This window comes from Excalfactoria chinensis, chromosome 6, assembly GCF_039878825.1.
Source record: "Excalfactoria chinensis isolate bCotChi1 chromosome 6, bCotChi1.hap2, whole genome shotgun sequence".
Taxonomy (NCBI): Eukaryota; Metazoa; Chordata; class Aves; order Galliformes; family Phasianidae; genus Excalfactoria; species Excalfactoria chinensis.
This window is the reverse complement of record NC_092830.1, coordinates 1,156,707-1,179,925: the sequence shown is the minus strand read 5'-3', so window position 1 is coordinate 1,179,925 and position 23,219 is coordinate 1,156,707. Positions and strand designations below refer to the sequence as shown.

Below are 23,219 nucleotides of genomic sequence, written 5' to 3'. Positions count from 1 at the left end.
GCTTCTCTGAGGCAGGTGATGTAGTTACTGGTGTGAGGTGTCTGTACGCAGCTGATGATAGCGAATGGGGAATTTTTCATGCCAGTTTTCTTGAGTTTGAGTTGAGAACAGTTGCTTCTGTTGCAGAGTTACTCACTCAAGAGTTAGGAAAAGCCAGAACTGTGTTCATAAGCGTAACCTTTCCATTCAACACCTTAATATATATTTGTTCTGACTGATTAGCTCTTTAATTAGAGCCCTTAACTTTCCTTCCAGATTATTTTGCACATTTGCGGAAAGATTTAAGTGGGATTCCAGTTCATCATGTAGAATCTGAAGGCGCGTCGATAAAAGAATAAAGGAAAGGGAAGAGAAAGGATTATCTTGTTATAAAGGCAGGTGAATGAGAAGAATTCTCTTTTGTCCCTGTTGCTGCTGTAGTCTTTGTGCGTGTTGCTGAGTAATAGTAATAAGTGTATAAAACTATGTCACGTGTATACCGACACATGTAAGACATCCCTCGAGGGCTTTATGTGCGTATGTTTTAAAAATACAGCTTTTAAAAGATACCTTACCATTCATGTTAGAGAAGCTTGGAATAGTAACGACCTGGATTGCCTTTACAACCCCCCAGAAGATAAAGCATTGCTAATTCATTTTACAAGACCGGAGTTGGTGGCTCCCAGTTATCAGCTGAACATAGCGTTTAATGGTTGTATTTTTATGTATATATGAATGTATCTTAATGTAGATATCAGTGTATTTTTATACCTGGTTCCCAGCTAGGAGCTATCTAATAGCTGTATTTTTTTTTCCCCCAGACAGGTGTTTTTCTTAATGCAAGGGTTAGGATAGAGAGCGTGGGTTTTCAGCCAGGTGGATTGATTGCCCTCTGTCCATCCCTGTGGGAAGCTAACATACCTACCAGCAGAGCCACTCCTTACATTATATCCGGGAATAGTTTCAAATGGTTTTAATTAACTTCAGGAAGGCTGGATGGGACTCAGATGGTATTAAAGAAAAATAAATAGTCTTAGAAATTCATAATGAAGGGTGAGGGCTGGAGTCTTGGAAGAAGATGTGTCTTTCTGGTAGAAAATTGGATTGTGTCAGTAGTTACTTTGGATTTATACCTGTAAATGTCAGAGAAGAAAATGGCCTGAAATGCTTGTACATAAATGAGCTGCATCTGCTTGCAGTGAAATCACTATCACAATTTCCATTCATTTCAGTAGCGGAAAGAGATGATGGATTAGGAAAATTTAATTCGGGGGCTTTGGGGAATTATATTCACAACTGTAATTGTATTTATCTAAAAAGCACATTGATCCTTGAACAAATTCTCAGTACAGCTGGCCGCTGAAAACAATCAGAAGTGTTGCAAATGTGTACTCACATTCTTCATGTGATTAACTGTTTGTTAAAAAGAAGGTGGGGATGTAGCAGTAGGTGCCGCCCTGCTTGCGCTCCCTTTGAGCTGTAGAACAGACTAAGCAGAGGGCTCAGTGATGCATCCATACTTAAGCAGCGGCAAATCTACTTCACTCTGAAAGTTACGACTGAAGAAAAGGCAGCCCTTAAATTACACGAGAGTTGCTCTGAAATTAATGCCTCCTGTTTTATTCCGCTAGCCCAACAGTGTCACAGGTTGACGTTGGTGGTATGGCAGTAGAGGTTGAATCCTAATCCTACCAGTGTTCTGTTTCATTTTGTTGCTGTGCAACAGATGGCAGCAGAAGGGGCAGTCTGACAGAACGGTGTTTGACATGGGAGTGTGTACAAAGGAAAGGGGTTGAACTGAATCCCTCCATGCAGAAAAAAATGCCCCCCCACAGACATTTATCAGTGTTTGCTGAACGTTTATGGAGAGCAAATAGTGGTTGTGAGCACAGTGAGGCTGCAGGTGGTGCATTTCAGTGTTGGTGACTGTGGGTCATCTCCACTGCTGCAGATGTTTACAAGTGTGGCATGCAGGCTCTTGTTCATCGCTGTCAAAAATGCACAGCTGACGGTGGTGGCTGTGTTGAAAAATAGTGTTTTGAAGCTGAGAATTTGCTCTATCAAATAATGTTATCGTGCCCTTTGTATCTGTGGTAGTTTCCATGGAAATAAATAGGAGGCATTACTTTTGGAGTGATCTCCATGTTATAAGCACGTGTAAATGTTTAATGAATGGCATCTTGACACATTAGCTTGTAATTCCTACTCTCTTATTAAAATCATCCACCACATTTTGAAGCAGAAATCAAATCTTTCTCTAATTAAAAGCATTCCTTTTCAAATAGGACTGTGTGCTGTGACAGGTCCTTCTGAATTCCGTGTTAGCTCTTGAATTTGTGGGTCTCTCTCCAGCATAAGCAGGCGAGATTCTCTGCTGAGATCTCTGTGACTCATCTGATAGTGCTGGTGAGAAACACTGGCGAGTCCAACAGCCAGCTCCAGTGTTGCTTTGGTTCTGCTCATGCTGAGGGACTTCTCTGCACTTCCCCATTCTCTGTATAGCAGCTGAGTGGAGTTTGCAATTTGGATGCCTGAGGAAATAATGGCACGAGGGGAAGGAGTGTAAAAGCCACGGCAGGTTTTCATGCAACTGTTTGCTTACAAACCACAGTAATAGAGGCATGAACCGGGAGCTCAGTGCACATTCCCATGGAAATACTTGGTGAATTGCCTGGTAGAGCCAGCAAGTAACAAGCTCATTTGTGCTCATAGCACCGTTGCAGGGGAGAGGGATACAAAAGGGGGCCCATCCCGATCAGGAACAGCTCTGCTTTAGACTTTAGCGAAGGCTTGTGGTGAAGTGTTGGGCTCGGCTGCAGGTGGAGGACTGACGGGTTTACACAGCTGCAGCTGAGAGGGATGGGTCAGGGGGAGAACTTCAGGTAGCAGAGCCGCTTGAAGCATCAGCCAGCCCGTTTTTCTCTCTCTTTACTACCGTGCTGCCGCAGGCTGCTCTCTTCACCTGCTGCAATTAGCCTTCGGTTCACCCCACGCAACCCACCCCCCTCATCAACCTCTCAGCCTGCGCCGCCGCCCCAAGCCGAGCCAGCTCTGCAGCTCGCACCTGCGGGGCTCAGCTCAGCCTACAGGTGCCGCTCCCGTGGCCGCAGCGCAGCGCAGCTCCGCGGGCAGCGCCGCGTGCGGGCGGCTGCAGTGCCGAGTCCCTCCGCCGCGAGGGGCGCGCGCTCCGCCCGCCGCCGAGCCTCAGATCCGCTCTGCTGGGAGGAGGAGGAGCGGCCCGGCCGTGGACTCGGTACCGGCGGCGGAGACGTGCCCGGTCCCGCCCCGGGGCGCTGAGACGGAGGTGAGCGCGCTGCGGGACGAGGTGGGCCGGGGCTGAGGGGAGCGGGGCTCCGATGGCGCCGTCCGAGGGGGACGCGGCGCTGGGTGGTCCCTGGATCTCAGTCCTTTCGCAGGCGGGGTTTGGGCTCCGCGCTCAGTGGGAAATCCTTGGCAAAGTCGGGCTGCGTTCAGCCCCTGCGCAGGAGCTCAGCGCTCCGTAACGCTCGGAGCGTCCGTAGTGAAGGCTGACACGGCCGTCCCCACCGGAGAGGTCGGGGTTGTTATTGCGCGGTGGTTGGGGGCAGTTGGATGAGGAGGAGCCGGGCTCCGAGCCGGGCTTCGTTCGGCGGAGCGCTGCGCGGGTCCGCCCCGTCGGGGCGCAGTGCTGCCACGCGTGCGACCCGTCTTCGGGGCTGCGCTTCCCGAGGTGTCAACCTACGGAGCGCCACGCGGCCTCCCGTGACACTCAGCGGCCGTGGGGACACCGGGACCGGTGCGGGCACCTCGGGGGGCGGCTGTGCTCCCCTCCTCGGCCGGGGCTGAGCGGGCGGTGGGTTTGCCGTTCTTTCTTTTTCTCTCTCCCTTTTTTTTGCCGACTCACAAAACGCGGAGCCGCCCCTCAACGCAGCAAAGTTTTCCTGGCGGCCCCGCGCAGCGGGAGGAGCGCCGCTCTCCGACCGCAGCCGGCGCAAAGTTAACGGCGGAGCGGAGCGGAGATCCCCGCCCTGCCCGTGCACGGGGAGCCTCCTCCGAGAGGGCGGCCGCCTGCCTTTCGCCCTCCTTCCCAGCGGAAGGCGGAGGAGGAACGGCGACCTCGGGTATCGCCGGCGCTGGTTTTGAAGGTAGGGTTAATAGGGAACGGGCTGCTGGAGGAGGTGCGATGCGATGCGCAGACTTCATTATCTGCGTACGGTAATCAGGGAAATAAATGAGCCGGTTAGTATTCCGCTCCTGTAATACTTGGCGCGGGAGTGAGGCTGCCGTTACATCTCATTTCCGAGCTCGCTCGGAGGAGCGGAGTGACGCCGGGTGTCTCATCCGCCGCCTTTCCCTCGGCTCCCGGCCGCAGCGCTGCGGGGGGAAACCTGCCGAGGCGCGGGGAGCACCGAGAGCGCTGCCGGAGCGGACTGCAGCAGCGGACGGAGCGGCGGCGGCGGGGCGAGCCGGTAGGTGACGCGGCCGCATCGGCTCCTCGCAGCCGGGGTCGGAGCTCGGCGTGAGAACTTGGGAGGTGCGCGGTGACGGTGGAGGAGCCTCGGATCCCCTCGGGTTCGGGTTGGCATCGTGTGGGGCATCGCCATGTGAGGCAGGCACCTGCTCTGCCAGCCCTGGCAGCGACAGCTGTGCAGGTGTCCGCCTGGGGGGTGGATGGCCAGTAGGCTGTTCACACTGACTCGTTACGATTCCGGGGGGGGGGGGGGGGGGGGAGGAAAAAAACCACCAAATAACTAGCACGTGTGTTTGCAAGGTAGCATTTACCTCCCATCATCAGAAGTTAAGGTGGGAGCTTCTCCTTGTTTGGTGCCCCCATGCCTCATAGAAGATGGGAGGGAGGTTCATGACATGTAGCATTCTTGGTTTGTTCCTGGGTTAAGTGAGATGTGTTGCTGCTGTCTTGTTGTTTGTTTGTTTTTCTCCCTTTTGTCCAGCCATTCATTTGCTTTCTGACAGTTGGAAAGTGGGGAAGGAAAAGAGATGTAAAAATAAAATCAGGCTGTGTATTTGAAGCGTTAAAGGAAATGTTCTCAGGATCCCACGTAGCAAGTTGGAGATGAATGCAAACTGTTCCTGTTGCGTGCCTCATCCAAACTCGACTCCCCCTAAAAGATGCTATCTCTTGCTGTTTGCCAGCCGTGCTGCTCTGCATGGCCAGGCAGCCACACAGCGTAAATGAGGCTTTTCCTTGTCCTCGTGGAGGCTGGGGGAACTCGTTAGTGCTGCAGCAGGGGTGCAGGCTGATCACATGCATCACTTGGCATATTTGGGACCGGGGTGTGCATGCATTGCACCTCTAACTTTGCTGTGTTGTACAGCCTTAAAAATATACTGGCAGTTTGCTCTGGAATCGGGGAGTGTTGCTTCTCCCCTTCTGCTTCAGCTGCTGTTGGTCTGGCAAAAGCCCCCTTATGCCACCCTCTGGAAGGTTCAGTGACTGTACTTGACATGGAATTTTCAAGGGAGAGACTGCAGACTGATAAGCAAATACTTAGACCACGCTTACTTTAATTATAATTCAAGATTTGATGGTGCAGCATTTCACATTTGGCTTCAGTAAGTACTTTGATTTTGAAATGGCAGTGAGTACGTGTCCCTGGGAAGGGGTGAGTTAATTCCTTAAAGTAGTTAGTAAAGCAGCCTCCTCAATGTCCTCCTAGGTGAGTAGTAATACAGCGCATGTGTTGCAGATGAAGTATTCCAGGTGTGGTTTTTGGGCTGCCATCCGCCAGCTATGCGTTGTACCAGTCATGTACAAATGCGTGCAGGGGTTTCTGTCTGCTCCACACTCTGGTTTCTATGCCCCAGTGGAAGCTTGCTGCAGCAAGTCTGTTTGGTTGCTACCTTATGTATCTGGGATGTCTGTGCTGTGCTGGTGTTTTGGGTACCTTGGTGCTTGCAGAGCCAGCCACACCAGGGAGGTATGTGCTGCTCATCGGAGCAGGTACAGGAGTTGGTGGGGAAACCTGGACCTGGCTGGGTTTCTCATTGCAATTCAGTATGCAGTAGGTTGGGGTGAATGCCTTGCTAGGCTTGATTCTTACTTCTCTCAATAAGTATTTATTAAACTCATTAGGTATTTTTACCAGGACACATGCACTTAGAAATTTAGGAGCTAAGTGTTGTGCTTCAGCCAGGGACTTTCTTAGGAAGTCTTCAGGTCTCCATCAGTTCTGCTTCCTTCCCTCCTCTCATGCCTTATCAGAATACATGTGGGGTGTTGCCTTCAAACCCTGCTATTTATGGACTGTGTGAAAACTCCAGGCATCAGGCATACTTTGTTATTAGAACTCTGTTAGTTAGCAAGCGAGTGAAGGAAACAAACATAGCAGTTTTGGCACTTCTCCTGTCATAGTGTGGTGGGTTTTTTTTGTAACAATCTGGATACCTTTGTGGCTTTAAATAATAATAATGTTGGGCTGAAAAATAACAGGAATTGATGGTTTTCCTTTTTGTTTCCTTCTTATGCTGGTGATTGCATAAAAGCTGGACAGCGGCTCTGTTGGATCAGAAGATGGAAATGGTCAAGGAAATTGTGGTCCTTGTACAGCTGTAGTGTTAAGGCCGGTGTTAAACCCACTCATTTGCAACACCAAACACTTTTATGCCATGAAAATACTTTCTTGGATCCTCCTTGAAACTTGCCATGAATCTGACAAAATGAGGCGTTGCTTTTGTGCTGTTTAGTTGCTTCAAGGCATTGCTGAAAGCTGAGCTGCTTGCTCGTTAATGCGTGCAGCTGGCTCACTCTTAGTAGGTGAAGCTTGAGCTGTGAACCTAGCCAGCGGGCTGCCTGGTACTTACATAGAGATTTGCTTGTATCTCCTACACGTAGTTTACAAATTCAGTATGGGGACCACAGAAAACAGTAGCTGAGATGGAAAGGATGGTTACTTAAAACCGGTAATCATAGCTTCGTCTTCTAATTAAACATAGCTAATCAAGTGATGGGTGAAGGCATGCCTGCTTTGTTCTTTTTGCTGCTACTGAACCATTCTGTTCTGTGCGTTGGTTTGGAGGCAAGATTTTTGCTGAAGGCAACATGGGGTGCCTGAAAAACCCTCTACGAGTGCAACACGGGATGCTTCTGGGACAGAATATGCTCCTGCAGCTCGAGATGTTTGGTTGATTTATTATGAGACTTTACAATAAATGCTAACTTGGTAGTAATTGGATTTGATTTGTGTTTCAGCAGTCAGTATAATCTATTGGTGGTGGGTTTATGTGTTCTCTAGCTGTTGGCATCGCATGCTTTTCTTTGGCTGCATACCTGACTGATAGCTGCTGACAGAACGCTGAGTAGGAGCCAAAGTGATTTAAAATAGTCTTTTAAAAATGCTGTATGTGTTATTTTTATATATATGCTTAAATATGAGGTCTTTATCAAAGGTGATACGACATCTCCATCTATGTGAAACACAGCTTTGGACGGCAGGGAGAGAGAAGACTGTTCTTCCTGGGTGTGCAAAAGGAAAAGATAAGCCATTAAAAATGTCTAAAAAGGATCACCTGCAGCTGTGGACTGTGTGCATTTGCCTTTGACCTGCATGAGTTCCCCTATCACTGCAGACTCAGCCTGCTGGATGCCATTGTCCCAGATCCTCGCGAGCAGAAGAGGCAGCATTAGAAAATGCAGATGGGGCTGTGCTGTGGGGCTGTGCTGTTGGAGGCTGTGTGTGCGTGTTCTTTGCTTTTTGTGCTTCCCTTGGAAATGTGTCACTGCTGAGTAATGCTTCAGAGCGAGGCCCAGGCAGGCTGGTAGTGTATCTCAGGATGCTGCAGTTGCAGAGAGCAGTGAGGAGCTCAGTGCTGGTCAGGCTCTTATCCTGTGTACAAAACTGTTACCTCAGCTGTGCTGGCTCATACTGGTAAGACCTGCCCTGAAGTGGTGCTGTTAGGAGTTTACATCAGTAGCCTCAAGACTAGAATCTTAGGTTAAAGATGAACAGAGAAGTGGATTTTTTTTCCTGTTTGCTTCCAACTTCAGACAAACAAATCTTTCTGTAGTGATGCTTGCCTGAGGAAGGGCTGCAGACTTCCTTTCGCAGCCTACTTTGTCTAGTTTCAAGAGAATGCCCGGCAACTCAAAAACATGTGGTCTTGGATCAAATGAGTTCCCTGAAATAGTGCAGTCTGAAGGGCAGAGAAACGGCAGATTTCAAAGTGAACTGCCACAAAGCCTGCAATTATTTTCTGTCACTAGTGAGCTACTGGCTTGTTTTTCTTTTAGCTCATACGAGTCCTTTTCTGTTTTTAAACCTGAACCAATCATGCTGGGAGAAGAAACCAAGTCGTAGGACAGGTGGCTCTAAGAGCTGGCAAACATAGAAACACGTTTGGGAAGGATGAAGGGAAAAGTCTTCTTCATAGAAACAGCTTCAGGAGTGGTCTTAGTGCAAAGGCAATGAATCCTTTCTAACACAAAGGTAACGTTTAAGCAATAATACACTGTTTTTTGCTGAAGTGATTTAATTAACGTGGGAAACCTACAGCCCACTGCTCCTATCGGTGCTTTTATTTAGTAGTCTGGTGGTTAGACAGTCAGATTCCTATTTGAATCTGATGGTAAAACTGCTTTGTTTCCCAGGAATAGGTATTTGGAGATTTTTCCTGCTTAAAATGTCATTTCCTGTAGAAGGTGTCTTAAGACCAAAGTTGGAAGACTGGACTCACACATGGCACTGTGTGGGGACTTGGGAGAGCCCCATCGGGAAGGCTGTGTGCACATCCATTCTACAGGCCCATTCCTGCAAAGCCAGGGTGTTGGTTGTCTTGCATCACACGGTGTTTTTTCTGTTTTAAATACAATGAAGATGTTCCTTTTGGGTTTCCATTCCAATTATGGTTCAGTGCACAACTGCAGGAGTGGTTTTAGCGATTTATTCTTCTGGATGAGGTATGGAACTACGGTCTTTATCACTCTGTCATTAGATTTCATGTGGTGCTTTTTATGGGAACAAAAACATTAATCCCAGCGTGCCAGGGCAATTTGAATAGTTAATTACAGCGTTTTCTGTTTACCTCGAGTTTTTCTCCTTCACTGTATTTTAAGAAACAGTGCTTCTGTCTCAGGATTCGCTATCTTCCATCTGGCACCTGGCTGCATTTGTGAGAAGGAAGATGTTCCTGTGTGAAGCTGGGTGTTGTGTGTGCTTTGACACGGGAAGCTCTTGGCTCCCTGCCGCAGCTCTGCACTCTGCTTTGCTTCACGGATAGTAAGAAAGCTGTGGGATGGGTGAGCAGGAGTCAAGTGCGGTGCATCCAAATCTGTGTTGTCTTAAGGTATCATTAAAGAAACATTTTTGATGGCTGGGTGTAAGAACGTGCAAGTGTAAGTCGCTGTGAAGACTTAATTTGTGTAGTACTTAATGTTGTACTTAAATATCTATATGTGTTATTCTTTTCTTGCACCTTCAGGCCTGCGTTGCTTGGTTTTTATTTTGTTGGTTGTTTTGATTTCTGAGGCAGGAGCTCTGCTAAGGGAATCTCAGTACTGTATAGGAGGCAGTGTGAGGCAGCCACAGTGGAATGTATACACATCATGGGATTTGGCATAGGTCAGCTGAAACCTGGTTGCATGACTAGTGGAAAGGTTGTCCTTAATTACATGCAATTATACATGCCTACAGGTGGGATCCAGCAAGTAGTCACAGGGCCTCTTTCTGGAATATGTGAAAGTAGCGTTCAAACTAGTGGAGTAATTCAGAAAGAAGCTAACCTGGTTTTAGGGCTTCGAGTTTCTGGTGCCAAGAGTATCTTGTGCTACTGGAGCTGTGCAGTCCCACGCTCTGCTCAGCTTGTAGGTGTCTGCCCGTGGAAGACTGTGCACAGCGCGTGTTGCCTTTGGGGAAGCACCAACTGGCTTCCCCCTTTACCTTATTTGACATTAACAAACAAGATATTTAAATCTCCCGAGAGCGGTCTGACGTACCAGTTACATAGATGTCTGCCAGCAATAATGTGTTCATAATATCAGTTCTGATTGTCAAGGAACTTTCTGATACTTGCTCATTTCACCTTATGCAGATTGTTTTTGTTGTGGGTTTTTGTTGTTGTTTTTTTTCCCCTTTAGTCTGCAAATCATAGGGCAGCAAATAATGTTTTTCAGCAGCTTTCTTTCACTGCCCTTTATAGCTTGAATTTATTTATTTTATTTTGCCTAACGTGGCTTGAGCATGATGCATTTTATAAGATAAAAAGCCGAGTTAGAAAAATGAAGTTTCTTGAGCATTTGATGTGAAACAAAAATATTTACATAAGTATTTGTCACTGGCTAAGATCTGGATGAACAGACTCTGTGAATTTCAGATGTTGTTTCAGGGTGGGTGGTTTTTTTGGGTTTTTTTTTTTTGGTTCTGTTTTAAACCACAGGATCTTTAATAAGATGGGATTTATGGTTGGTGAACCGTGGGACAGAACTTGATTTCATAAAAATCTTTCAGTTTTCTGAAGAACTCCAGAGAATAAGATGCTGTTAGCTGCTGTGGAAGATGTGGTTGCCTCTGCACTCGGGAGCAGAGGCAGAGTATGCATCCTCCAGAAATACTGCAGCAGCCTCCGTCACAATATGGTATGTTCTGTTTGGCAGCCACCTCAAAGCAAAGCAGAGAGGGGGAGGTGAAAGGCTGGTGGTGGGAGGTGTTTACCTTTTCATGTCAGTTCCTCTCAATTTGTGTGGGGCTGATCTCAATAAGGGAAGTGTAAAACTATAGCACCCACAGGAGAGTCAGAGAAGCTGACCTACTGTTGTGGTGACTCTTTTTTCATCTGGCAAGGAAGTTTGCTGTATGCTGGTGGAATGGAAACTATGGAATGGATGAGTTGGGCTTTGGGAAATCTGTAATGAACTGAAGCTTTCTCCACTGCCAGGCAACCTGCTTTCCTTTTTGTTTTGTTTCTTTTTGACCATAATTTAAAAAGGCACTGAAACAATGGAAGATGGTGTCTAAGTTTACCTCATGGAAGGTGATGGACAGAGGATTATTTATGTCTCTTAACAGGCTTTCCATCTGAGTGGACAATGGTCTCCCTTTGAGTTTTTGATAATGTTTCTATTGTATTATCTTTGAATGCATATTACAATAAATAAATAAGTAGAACTAATAAGGGAGCATCAAACTAAAGGGAGCCATCCATCAGTGATAAGGATGTGATGTCCCCTCTCCCTCCCACCGATTATCGAGGTAATACAAGTTTGACTTGAACTGTCACTGTCATTGACTTGAGAAGGGTGTCATGAGGGTCGTGAAATTTCAGGTGTTTTTTCTGAGTTGTTCTCGTACAACTTCTGCATAAGAAATTATCAAATCATGTTGTTAACATAACATAACTGAAGCATCAAGACGAGTGCTAAATTCACTCATTAATTAAGCGGGCATAGTAAGGCAGGCTGGGGCTAAAAGTAGGAAGAAATCAGTTTGTGGCAATCATTGGACTTCTTGAGATAAATTCTGAGTTGTTTTGAGGCTGATATGTGTTGAGCTGCATTTATTCCCATATGTGCTGTCTGGTGGTATTGTGGTGGGGGTGTGTCAAGCTGATGGAAGAGACATCGTGAGACTGGAAATGTTCTAACTTTGTGTTTGCCAGTATTAATAATACTAATTTCTCTATAGTCAGTATTATAGAGGGAACAGAGTACTTAGCTTGAAATAAAGCTACTGCTTTTAATTCCATCTCAACTTTCCTGTTTACTTAAAAATAAGTCTCTAACCTGTGCCAGTAACATCATCCAATTTTGGATCTGTTAAGGAAGTGCTGAGTCAGGAGGTGTCCGAGGTCCTGAAAACAGTAGAACTGAAGTTGCTGAGACAAAAGTTGGGCAGTCTTGGAAAAACCTGATCTTCCCAATGCAGAACTTGTGTTTCACCTTCTGTTTCACCTGATGAATTGGTATGTTCTGGCAGATGAGTTGGTACATATGCTTCTAGTCTTTCTATGGCATTTATTTGTCACGTAGAAGAGATGAAAATTTTATGGAGTTTACTAAGGATAGTTGTAAGCAGAGCATACAAAGAACTGAGTACTGAGACTGTCTACTTAGATCTATCTTGTTGACAAACATTTGTTTGCAATTGTTTTTAATGCTTTATGTTTTTTTGTAGCAAAATCAATTACAGCAATGCATAGAAAAGTATGGATAATGAAATTAATCACTAGGGGTTATGTTGCAAGCAAACAGGATAAGATGATTGTTAGTACAGTAGTTTACTTGAAGCAATACTGTTTCTATCTTTATTTTTTTACAGTCAGCCTCCTAATCAAATTTTAACGTGCAGTTTGACATTTACACGACATTCACATCTGTAGAAACACTTGTTTCCTTTTTCCCATTGCTCAGTTTTGTTTGAAACTGGGTTATGCTCAAAGCTTTAGACTCAGAGATTGCAGAAAGGCATTGGTAAAAAGTGTTGATGGTAACACCTCAGTTGTGATCTCAAGGCTGACTACAACTGTTTTATTCATTTAGAATACTGGCTCCAATTTGATATCATATAAATTTTTTTCTAATTGCAAAGACCTGACAGCCTGATTTTTGCCCCTTTGTTGATTTTACTTGAAGTAATAGCATGCTGCTTATTGCTGGCGTAGATTTTGGTAACACACTGTTAGCAGCAGCATGTGGTTTCCTAGCAGTAGGTTTATGAACTTGATATTACACTGGGTAGCTCTTGTATTTTCCACCCCACCCCCCCCCACCCCAGCTCTTTTTTTTTCACTGAGCAGAAAATGTGTCTTCGGGTATTCAAATGCAGCAAGGCCACCAGAACAAATCAGTCTGTGTTCTAAATCCAAGTTGTCTGCTGAAGCTGTTTTTCTGCACTTGGTTAGTCTCTATTTTGGATGGGGCTGTGGGGCTTAGTGATTTGGACAGGGGCATTTACTGTGCCCCTTTGGGGCATGCTGAGGGACTGGCTGAAGGGTGAATGCTTGATGGGGTACAGTGTGAGTAAAGCTGAGCAGGTAGGTGGTGGGAGCCAGAGGAGCACCAGGCTTGTTTGTGTTGGGAACCTTGAAACACAGGGGAAAAAATGAGATTTGCAGCATCTTGTTCATAGAGCTATGGAAGTACCAATAGGGACTTCACCAGTAAATCCTATTTTAAACATGTATCAACTTGTGCGTACTTAAGGTGTCTCTAGATTAAACTAAAAGCAAAGGGAAGCTTGCTCTTCTGTGTTCTAAACTTTCTGCTCAAATCAGAACTGATGGATGTGTATGTATTCAGTGTACATAGGTCTCTCGAAAACTAATACCTTGTCTTTATTTCCATGGAAACCACAACAGACATAAAGAAGACAGTAACACTGATAGAGCAAATCCTCGGCTTCAAAACAGTATTTTTCATCAATCACCACTGTTAGCTGTGCAGTTTTGCCAGTGATGAGTAGGAGCTTCTTGCCACACTTGTAAGCATCTATACCAATGTAAGCGACCCACTGTCACTGTTGCCACTGCTAGAATGCTTTGTCTGCTACCTCACTGTGCTGTTGTCCACTCTTTCCATATACGTTCAGCAAGCGTCGATTAATGTCATTGGGTGTCATCTTTTCTATATGGATGAATTCAATTCTATGCCTCTGTGTTTCTCTGTCAGGTGCTTTTTTGTCAGACTGCCCCTTTGCCGCCATCTGTTGCACAGCTACAGAATGGACTGGGATATTGATGGGAAGGTTTGACTTCAGCTGTCGTGCCATGAACACCAACCTCTGATGTTATGGACCATTATAATGTAATAGGAGGCATTAGTTGGAGAGGAACCCTCGTATATTGAAGGGTTTCTTATTTTCCTGCAAAACAGTGGCATCTGCTTAATTTAAAGAATTAATTTAAAAAAATCCCATACCTTTCATAATTCAACGAGTCTAGAGAGCTGTTGGCACTGAATTGTTCTGCTGTGGTGCTGTGGCTAGCATGGAACCATTTGATTCTTCGATTCGTTCAAGTGACCTGTGTTACTCTACTGCTCTTGCTGCTGTTCTGCATTCTGTGCATCAGGATTTTATAATATATTTGTATTTCATCATTTTAACATCTGTGCTTGTTCTTCTCCTCAGCTGTTATACAGAGTAAATAGTACAAAAGGTAATGCTGTGAACACAAAGGATTTTGTAGCCTCGTTTTACAATTTGGAGAGTGCTTATCAATAGGAGATACTTTGCTTTAAATGAAGGAAAAGGGGCCCTGCATATGGGACTGCTTACAGTGGTGTTAAATGGTGTGTTACTATAGTGATGTGGAATTGGGGTGGGGGGAGCGTACAAAAAAGACCATGATTTGCTGCTACATCAGATACCCACTGCAGTAACCTGCTGGAAGGAAGTTTTAAACAGCAGCGCATTGCTACTGCGTTTTATGTTGATGTGCACTGTTAGAAATGGTCCTGCTTGTAATGAACTGTGACAAAAACATGAACCGAAATGCAGGTATGTTGGAATTTCAGGAAGTATCCCAGTCTGTCTGTCCCTTATGCTATTTCAGCCAGACCATGTACTTGGTTTTTGTTTTGTGTTTTTGGTGACTGGAGGTTACCTTTTTAGATATGAAAGTTAGGTCATATGCTTTTAGATGTTATTCCCCCATTTCAACCCTATTGCAACCAGTAACATGTGGGCCGTGCCAGTGGTGTTGTATTACTTAGAAAGGGAAAAAGAAACCAAGGGACCAAACTTGTTTTATTTTCCATGCTTAGGTGCCAGAACTGTGAGGAGGGTTGGGGGTTGGGGTAGTTATAACGTGCAGCGGTGTCGACTGAGAGCTGGAAAAGCACACTAATGAGTTTTGGGCTCTGAAGTCATAAATAATAAGGCAACCAAAATCTGGAGAGTTGTTTTTTGGAAATTGTTAGAAATGCAAAAAAAACCCCAAAAACGTTTCTCAACTGTGAGTTGGAATGCTGTCTCTTAGGGGTTGTTCATTAGAGCAAGATCTGCTGTGAGCTACCTGTGCACCCTGACTCCTTTTGAGATGGGTAGAATTTCAGAGGAGGCTGGAAGAAAGTCTCCAGGGAACGACAGGTCTCCTTTTTCCACATCTGTCAGTTGTTATCTGGTGGGCCAAAGTCTTGTTCTCCCCGTTCTCTGCTGGTTCTGTTTGAAAACTTTATACTGTATTGAATTCTTAAGTGTGCTGCTGCGTCAGGCTTTCACCTCCATTGAATATAATGCAAGTTTTAGTTCCTCCTTTTATTGCTTTCAAAGTACCTGAAGCTGAATCTGTTCTTGGCTTTTTCTTTTTTTTTTTTCTTTTTTTTTTTTTTTTTTTCTAAGCAGAAATGCCTTCTATGTTTGCAGCAAGATTATGAGAAAGTAGATGGGAAATGCTGGACAGAGACTGCCCTTTAAAATATGAAACAAACCCTTGGCTGGATATTTGCAAGAGAACACTTTTTATTAGGCAGCCTCCTGTTCTAAACTCGTGTAAATGCATTGCTGATAGCTCTGCTGCCTTCACCTGTGCTGCGCTCCTTATTAAGCTCTGCCTTCCTCCCTCTTTTGAGTGAGAGGTCGTTTAGAAAGTTGTTTCATCCAAGTGCTCAAACAAACAAGTAAGTGTGTTTGCTGGTAAAATTCTTGTAGGTCATTGAATTTGTTTGCTTGCTACTGCAGCTGCCAGGCTGACAATTCCCTTTCACGAAACAGAGCAGGTCATGTTTAACGTGCCCTCTTCCCCTCTCAGCGTAAGGCTGAATGCTCCAATAATTGCACCTTTCCCACTTAAAATCTGTGCTTATTTCTCGATTAGAATCTGTGCTTACCTAAGGCCCGTGTACTCAGTTGTTCTTGGGCCAGCATTGTCGTATGAGTACTTTCCTGCCCTGCTCCACATCTTCTGCTTCCACAGTATGTTTGTGGGTAGTAGTTTTCTTGCTTTTTTTTTTTTACCTGAAAGACCAAAAGACAGGCGTTGCTTAAAAAGCTCTTGAGAAATGAACTTAGTTGTGGCTTAGTTTCTGTGTGAACAGCTGTCTACATGGCTGCTGCACCCCCTGAGACTTTGAGCTGGCTTTTTCTGGTGAGCAGCAGGGGAACTGTATCTCTCCAGCTTTGTTCCTTTCCAATCCTATTTTCGTCTTTCCTCAAACTAGTACTTCTAGTTCCTGTTTTCTCTGGAATAGCTTACCCTGCCTTTGTACCATCCATGTACCAAGTACATCCCCCTAGTTGTGATGTATAGGGGGAGTATCGCATCTGCCTCATTTGTCGCTACGTTAGGATATTTATTGGGTTAGCCACGTGCTTGTAGGTTCTGAGGAGTGAACTCATTTTGTTTACCCACCTTTCTTCGACCTGCATGTCTTCTAGCTTAGTGTTCCTTTCCAGAGCAGTGTAGGTACCTGATACGTGAAATTACAGATGCAGTCAGTCGCATTTGTGTTTTAACCTTCTTAAATAAACACTTTTTTTCCCTCTTGTATAACTAGTGGTATCATACTTCTCTTGAAACACTTCAATCTGCTGCAGCAGAACAACATGCTGTTCACGTGGTGGGGCTTTCTGAAGTGAGCAGGGCCAAACAGGTTATCTCAATTTCAAGTACCCTGAGCTTCATGAGTTTTCCCTTTCCACTGCATAGTACTAAATGCCATCTGTGTGCTTGGGTACTTGATCTGTTTGAACTGTGCATCCTTCTCCATAGATCTTCCCTATAGTTTTTGGTGGGCTATTTGCTGCGTTTTCTTCATCCTTTCTGTCATGTTGCCCAATTTCTTCCCTGTTGGAATAAGCAACAGAAGACATTGTGGCTATGCATTGTGGCTATGCATTGTATTGCTTTGCCTAATGTCTAGCTTGTTTTGACTGATGGCCGCTTCCACTTCATGTATGTGTTCTCTCAGTAAAGACTGCTTTCAGTTATTTTCACCCTCCTCTTTTCAAGTTTCTGGGAGGGTCTGAAGGCGGTGGAAGGTTCTGTGTCTGCTTCTGGTGAGAGCTGCTCATTCACTCAGCTTCTGATACTGCTCTTCATTTGTCCCAGGGGTACGAGAATGAACTGGGGTAGTGAGAAGTGCGAGGCTGCACTGAACCATAGGTCATAAATAAGTGACTCCAATGCCTTTTTTGGTTCTATTCATGGCAATGGAATAGGGATTTTGCATCTCAAATGTGCGTGCATAATACCGTTCTGTTGTTTCAGTTGTAACTTTGCAACAAGCAAAAGACACCTTGGCTCTCTTTGCCTTGGTTTGAGAGCTTTCTCCTCTGGCACAAGGTCTTGCTGTGTAAAACTGTGATATGTTTCACATTATACAAGGAGGGAGGGAAGAAGACTGGAGGCAAATGCCCTAAAATGGTGCATCACAGAAGCGTGGGTGTGTCTTGGTACGTGTTCATTCACCTAGGCTATTATAAAGCGGTTGTATCAGATTTTGATTTTGTTTTAGAAAATTTCATCAAGTAAAAGGAGGAGTAATTGAAATTTAAAAAGTGGTGTACACAGAAAATGGATTCGGATTCATCCATTGTACAAGGGGCCGTATATGGAGAACAGCACTATTTACCCAACAATTACGGCAATAATCTGAATTTCAAACCCTCTTCCTTGACAGCCATAGCCAGATGCATGTTTTCCTCAGGCTTATTACTGCTTCAGGATTGCAATTAGAGGCAAATAGGACAGACGGAGCAACACGAGAGGTGCTGTACCTTCCTGTTTAAATAATATTATGAGTTAACAGCAGGGTTACCTCAGCAGTTCTCTGCTCTTCCTCATTTATTGCTTCTGAGAGCTGAGCATTTTTACAGTCTTTAAGTTTTGTCCGTGTCTTTAAAAGCCTCAAGAATCAACAATGAGAAGGACCGTTAACAACTCAGCTCTGGACTAATGAGCACAACTTGTGTGCTGGAGCTACTGATTTGCTCAGCTGCAGCTGTATTTCTCCATTTCTTCCCTTAAGTTCTTTACATTCATCCCTTAGCTGTAGTAGCTGTCTTCTCGCCACACACTGAAGTGAAGATGAGAGAAATTAGTCAGCTCAACTTGAACAGTGGTGGTGAGGTGGTTGCTGCTCTCCTCACTGCTCTCCCTTATATGTGCAGTAGTCTTTCTCTTCTTTGAACATGAGCTGCTGCTCAGGCATTGTTACGCAGGTGTCCTCACCTTTGTGTTCTTCAGATGTTGGAAATCCTTTTCGCAGAGGCATTTTTTTCATCTTAATTCATCCACAAAGGTTATGAAGAAAGAGTTGGAGCAGTTAAATTGCATCTCTTCTTTTTTCCCTCAGCACCTTGAAGATGCTTCTTCCCATTAAACCCGCCTGTTTATTGTGGTAGCTTTCTCGAGTGTTATGCTTCTGAGACGAGAAAGCAGTTCAGAGTTTGTCCTATTTGTATAGCACAAAGCAATTCTTTCTATTTCTTGATAAAGCAGCTTTATGCAGAGACTCCATCAAGATTTCTTTGTATTAAAACAGTCGTGCATTTGTTTTGACCTTCGTTTTATCAGATGCTTTTGTGTGGTATTAGGAAAGCAAAAGGATATAAATTAACAATAGCTGTGAATAATACTGTCTAAATTGAAGATAAAGTGGGAGATGATAAACCATCAGTGAATGCCCTGAAATATGGTGCTTATCCCCTTTTTTTGATATATTGCATTTTTCTGAGCTCAGACAAATGTTTATTCCTTGAAAGCAATTTTGGATTCATTTATCTTTGCAGAATATAACTTCACCCTGCAAAGTCTCTTGTGACTAAAATATTGTTTTTAGAGAAATGAATATATATATATGAAATAACCTTAAGCTCATTCCCTGCTGCTTAAATCTTCTGCTGTGCTGTGAGTTTTATGAGTTGGAGCCAGGAAGGTTTTAGGGCGCTGATGCTGAAGTGAGACCTTAGCAAGGATTGCCTAGTTAAGCTAAGGATTGAGTTGATGAAACTCTCTGCAGGAAAAGAGTATGAAACTAGCAAGAAGGTTTCTTTGATGTCAGTCTTGATTTCCATGGAGATTCTCATTTGAAGACATTGCTTAAATACAGACTCGGTATTTGTTGGTGGTTTTGGTTTTTTTAATTAAACTAATTCTGATGTTTGCGTTTCTTGTTTTCCAAGTTGTGCTCCCTTCACTTACAGACATAACGTGTGGGTGCTGGCAGATTGCAGTGTTTTGTAAACTTGAGAGGAAGTAAGTAGGCTGCACTTCCTATCTCAGAACCTTAGTTTTGTGTTGGGCTTTTCCCCCCTTTTTCTTGAATATGACCTAACTCTGCGCTGTCCCAGATCGCATAAAACAGATGGCTCATTACTTGTTGAGCAATTGGTCTTGGTATTGATGAATGACAACCCTACATTTGTCTGTGTTTCAGTATTTTTCCTCTCAGAACAGCCAGAAAACAGTAGCCTTTCCCCAGAAGCTGCTCGGTAGATGCAGAACGCTTCCTATTGCCACCAACCATTAAGATGGAAAGAAGAATGATGCTTTTAACCAGAAACATTAGAAGGGGCTGAGTATCAGGGAAAGACAATATAGCAACAACAGAAAACAAGTACAGATTCAGAAAGTCAAATATCTTGTTAAATCTCCACAGAAATCAATAAGCACTTTTGAGAACGGTGGTATCAAATGTTCTATATTGAGAAATACTTCTGTCCCTGGAAGTTTGGTGTAAATAACTACAGTAGAGCCGCAGATTAATTTTGAAGTGACTTTTCAATTCCTGGACACACAGAAGTTAGGGATGTGTGTCTTGGCTGGAATTCCCTTGCTGTTCTCTTGCCTGGATTTCCCTGCAGCATGCTGATACCTTACAAAGGATGGGCAGCTCCCCAGATGGTCTCACCCCTAGATGTTTCCTGGAGAAGCCTGTATCATCCATCACGCTTCTCAGCCTGAGCACAGATAACAGCAGCTGCTGCTGGAGGCAATCAGTGCCTGCCCGGTGCTCCATGGGCATTTACCTTGCAAGTACTGTATCACGTAACCACAGGCTTTTAAGGGACTTGCTCAGAGCCTTTAAATCAGCTAATAGGATTTTCAGTGTTACCTTGCCCTAGAAGTGGTAGTGCTCTGTTGCAGAAGAGTAAATTACACTGTTTCTTCAATTTTTGTTAGTAGAACGGCCTTCTTGTGATAAATGTGTTTACTGTGTGAAAAATGTTCAGTTCGAAGCATTAATAGATGCGATTGTGAGATGATACACAGCCCTCTTCTCTTCCTTTCACCTGCCAGCTTCTTGTAATGAAACGGCTATCTGACCACTGCTGCTGTAAGGAAAAAAAGAAAGAAAACCTTAGAAAGTGGCTCTAGTTTCCCACTGTCACCATTAGTCCTAGCTGCATGTTTTTAGTCCTTGATAATCTTAAAGCTGCAGTTCATTTCTGAGGGAAGGGTAGGCTTCCAACAACGTTCTTTAGGCTGGAGGAGGGCAGCTGTATGATTTCAAGCATCTCTTGCCTCCACTTCTGCTGTGCATTAGGTGGAAGTGGAATATCTGCTTGGTGGGCAGGAATGAGACTTGTGGTGGGATTTGGACTGGAAAATAAGCCTGTGCGAAGGGAACAGATTGCACAAGTCTACCGCAGTACGAGTTGAAGCACGTGCCAAATTGCATGTGATGGACTAATATATCATTTTTCTGCAGTGAGCAGATTATTGTAGGACCCATGGAGAAGTGTATGTTTCTTCACACATAGTAGTTGGTGATACAGATCTGCTGATGACTGGAAATATTAATTTGCTGTAAAGAGAATCTGCTTGTGTTGCACTGAGCGTGTCACAGTTGAGTAGGAAGTTAGAGGATTGTATATCATAAATAACAATGATACTGGGACATGCATTGTTGTCATGCTAATTAAAAGAACAAGTTAGTATTTCTTGTCTGTTTTACCTTGAACTGAGTTGAAAGGATTTTTTTGTTCCAAGCTAACAGCTTTATGTTGTCAAACACAATGGAAAGTTGATGAGTATTAGAAGAGAGTGGGATGCTGTAGGTTTCAGTAGGCGAAGTTTGTGGACTGTGAGGGGGAACTGGCTCTACTGCAGGGCAAAAGTTTCAGACTCGGGGCTGTTTAAGATTGTTTCTCTTTCCTGTTTCTGACCGTGGTGGTCAGTCCTTGCATTGCATGTATTTTGGGGTGCGGAAGATGTAATTGTTGCATTAGCTTTGTCTTATTTGCTGTTTTGTTTCACCAGAGAGGAAAGGGAAAAGACTGCTGGTGATGAACAGGTACGTATCTCCATAGTCTTGCAGCATTCCTTTGCAGACTTAAATATTGTAAAACATCGGAAGGCTTTTTTTTTTGGTCTGAACTTTACTTTCTCCTTGGAAATTTTGGGAAGGCCGATAGCACTAATTAGCATGAAGGCCATATGCTTCTAGACTGAACGTGCTATCCAGAGAATTGAACTGGTTGATCCCGAGTTGGAGAGGGAAACAGTCCAGGAACTAACAGGGGTGTTGAATTTCAGTTTGCAAATCATCTTGGCCTGACCTCCTGTTTGTGGTGCAATTTTCTTTTCCACACAGATGCTCTTCATTGAGCGTGAGAGCTTGGATTCAAACTGCAGTGCGTTGATCGGCAGAACAGCCAGTCTGTGGCAGGCCGAGAGCAGCATCAGCCTTTTAATCTCCTCTCTTGGTGGTGACAGTATAGTACTTGTTTCTCAGTTTCTGTAGGCCTTCTGTGCGTATACGGCTTATAAGCAGCCAGAGCATTGCGTGCATTTCTCCACCTATGAAGACAGCCATTTCAATTTGTACTTTTTGTTCTTCCTTTCAAGGCAGAGTATTGCAGCTGCCCGTAGTTGTGATTTTCAGATAACAGTGCTGCACAGCAATACAGCCAGCAAGCAGAAAAAGCAAAGATATGTTTGAGCAATCCCTTGTGCTCCCCAAGGCAAAATCCATGGTTTTGAGCTCAGGATAAATCAGCAGCTGTTAATCAAGAGACCAGCGTGTGTTCCCTTCTCCCAGTATGTAGTGTTTCCAGTAGTGCTGTTGGTTTGATACTTGGGAAAACTGAGATTAACGTCATACTTCTTGTACTTTGGGGTGTACAGTATGTAGAGAAGTAATCAGAACTGTTGAGTGGTGGTGGCAATAAACGCGAGGCAGTGGGAAATGGGTATGGTTTCTAGTATTTATCATTTGTTCACCAGTATTTGGAGGGAGTAGCTGCCAAAAGTGCTTGTTATTCGTGTGCTCAGTCATTCATTATTCATATGCCCAGTGCATCATTATTGCCACGTGTGGTGGTTTCACCCTTTGTGCAGACCAGCAGAATTTGGATGGTGCTTCCGCTGATGATGACTTCATTTTTCATAGGGGGAAAAGAATTTATGAACTGTAATTCATAGCATGGTTTGAGTTGGAAGGGACCTTTATAGGTTCTCCAGTCCAACTCCCCTGCAACGAACAGGGACATCTGCAGCTAGATCAGGGTGCTGCTCAGAGCCCTGTCCAGACTGACCCTGAATGTCTCCAGGGATGGGGCATCCACCACTTCTCTGGGCAACCTGTGCCAGTGCTTCACTTCCTTTAACTGTTAAAAAAATAAACAACAACAGAAAAAAAGCATTCTTCCTTATATCCAGTCTAAATCTCCTCTTTTTTGGTTTAAAACCATTTCCCTTTGTTCTGTCACAGCAGACCCTGATGAAGAGTCTATTCCCTTCCTTCTTACAGCCCCCCTGTCAATACTGTAAGGCTGTTAGCAGGTCTCCTCAGAGCCTTCTCCGGGCTGTGCAGCCCCAGCTCTCTCAGCCTATCCTCGCATGGGACATGTCATATTCTAGTCATGTCTTGAAATGCCAGGCTGTTGTTCCACCTTGTGCCTTAAATTATTCTGTGTAAAACCTCTGAAAACAACAGTAAGACATGGCCGTAAATGAAGCCACTGTGTAGCATTAACTTTATTCCTACGTCATTTCTTGTTAGTACAGGGAAGCTCTGTTAAAATAGATGAACATTTTGGTAGATAGTCCGAAATACAGTGTTTAAGCACTAAGGAAGATCAAAACAGAGACAAGATATAGTAATAATTAACTTCAAAGGTCTTCCATTGTAAATTGAATGTGTATGGCAGCACATCTGCACAACCTTATCTGTGTTTTGCTGACTTGCACAGTCTTATATAAGTTGCCTCACTGTTTCAGTTCAACGAGTAGCGTTTTCTGTGGTGTTTCACATCCTTTCTGCTTGCAGCACCGCTTCTATACTGGCTGGTCTCTCACCAACATGGTCATGTTGAACGGTAAGAGATTGGACAAACTTTTTCATGGTTGTTCATCCTGTTTTGATGTGT

The 23,219-nt window shown here is 44.4% G+C and overlaps 1 protein-coding gene across 10 annotated transcripts in view; it reads left to right on the top strand.

The window, feature by feature from the left end:
* The first annotated feature begins 3,163 nt into the window (after window positions 1–3,163).
* Window positions 3,164–23,219, top strand: part of PCDH15 (protocadherin related 15) — a 597,589-nt gene continuing 577,533 nt past the window's right edge. For 4 of the 10 annotated variants that reach the window (XM_072339851.1, XM_072339850.1, XM_072339854.1 and 1 more), the window contains exon 1: window positions 3,692–4,103. The gene's annotated coding sequence lies outside the window, so the exon portion shown is untranslated. The other 6 variants (XR_011904016.1, XM_072339855.1, XM_072339848.1 and 3 more) reach the window with 4 other exon arrangements.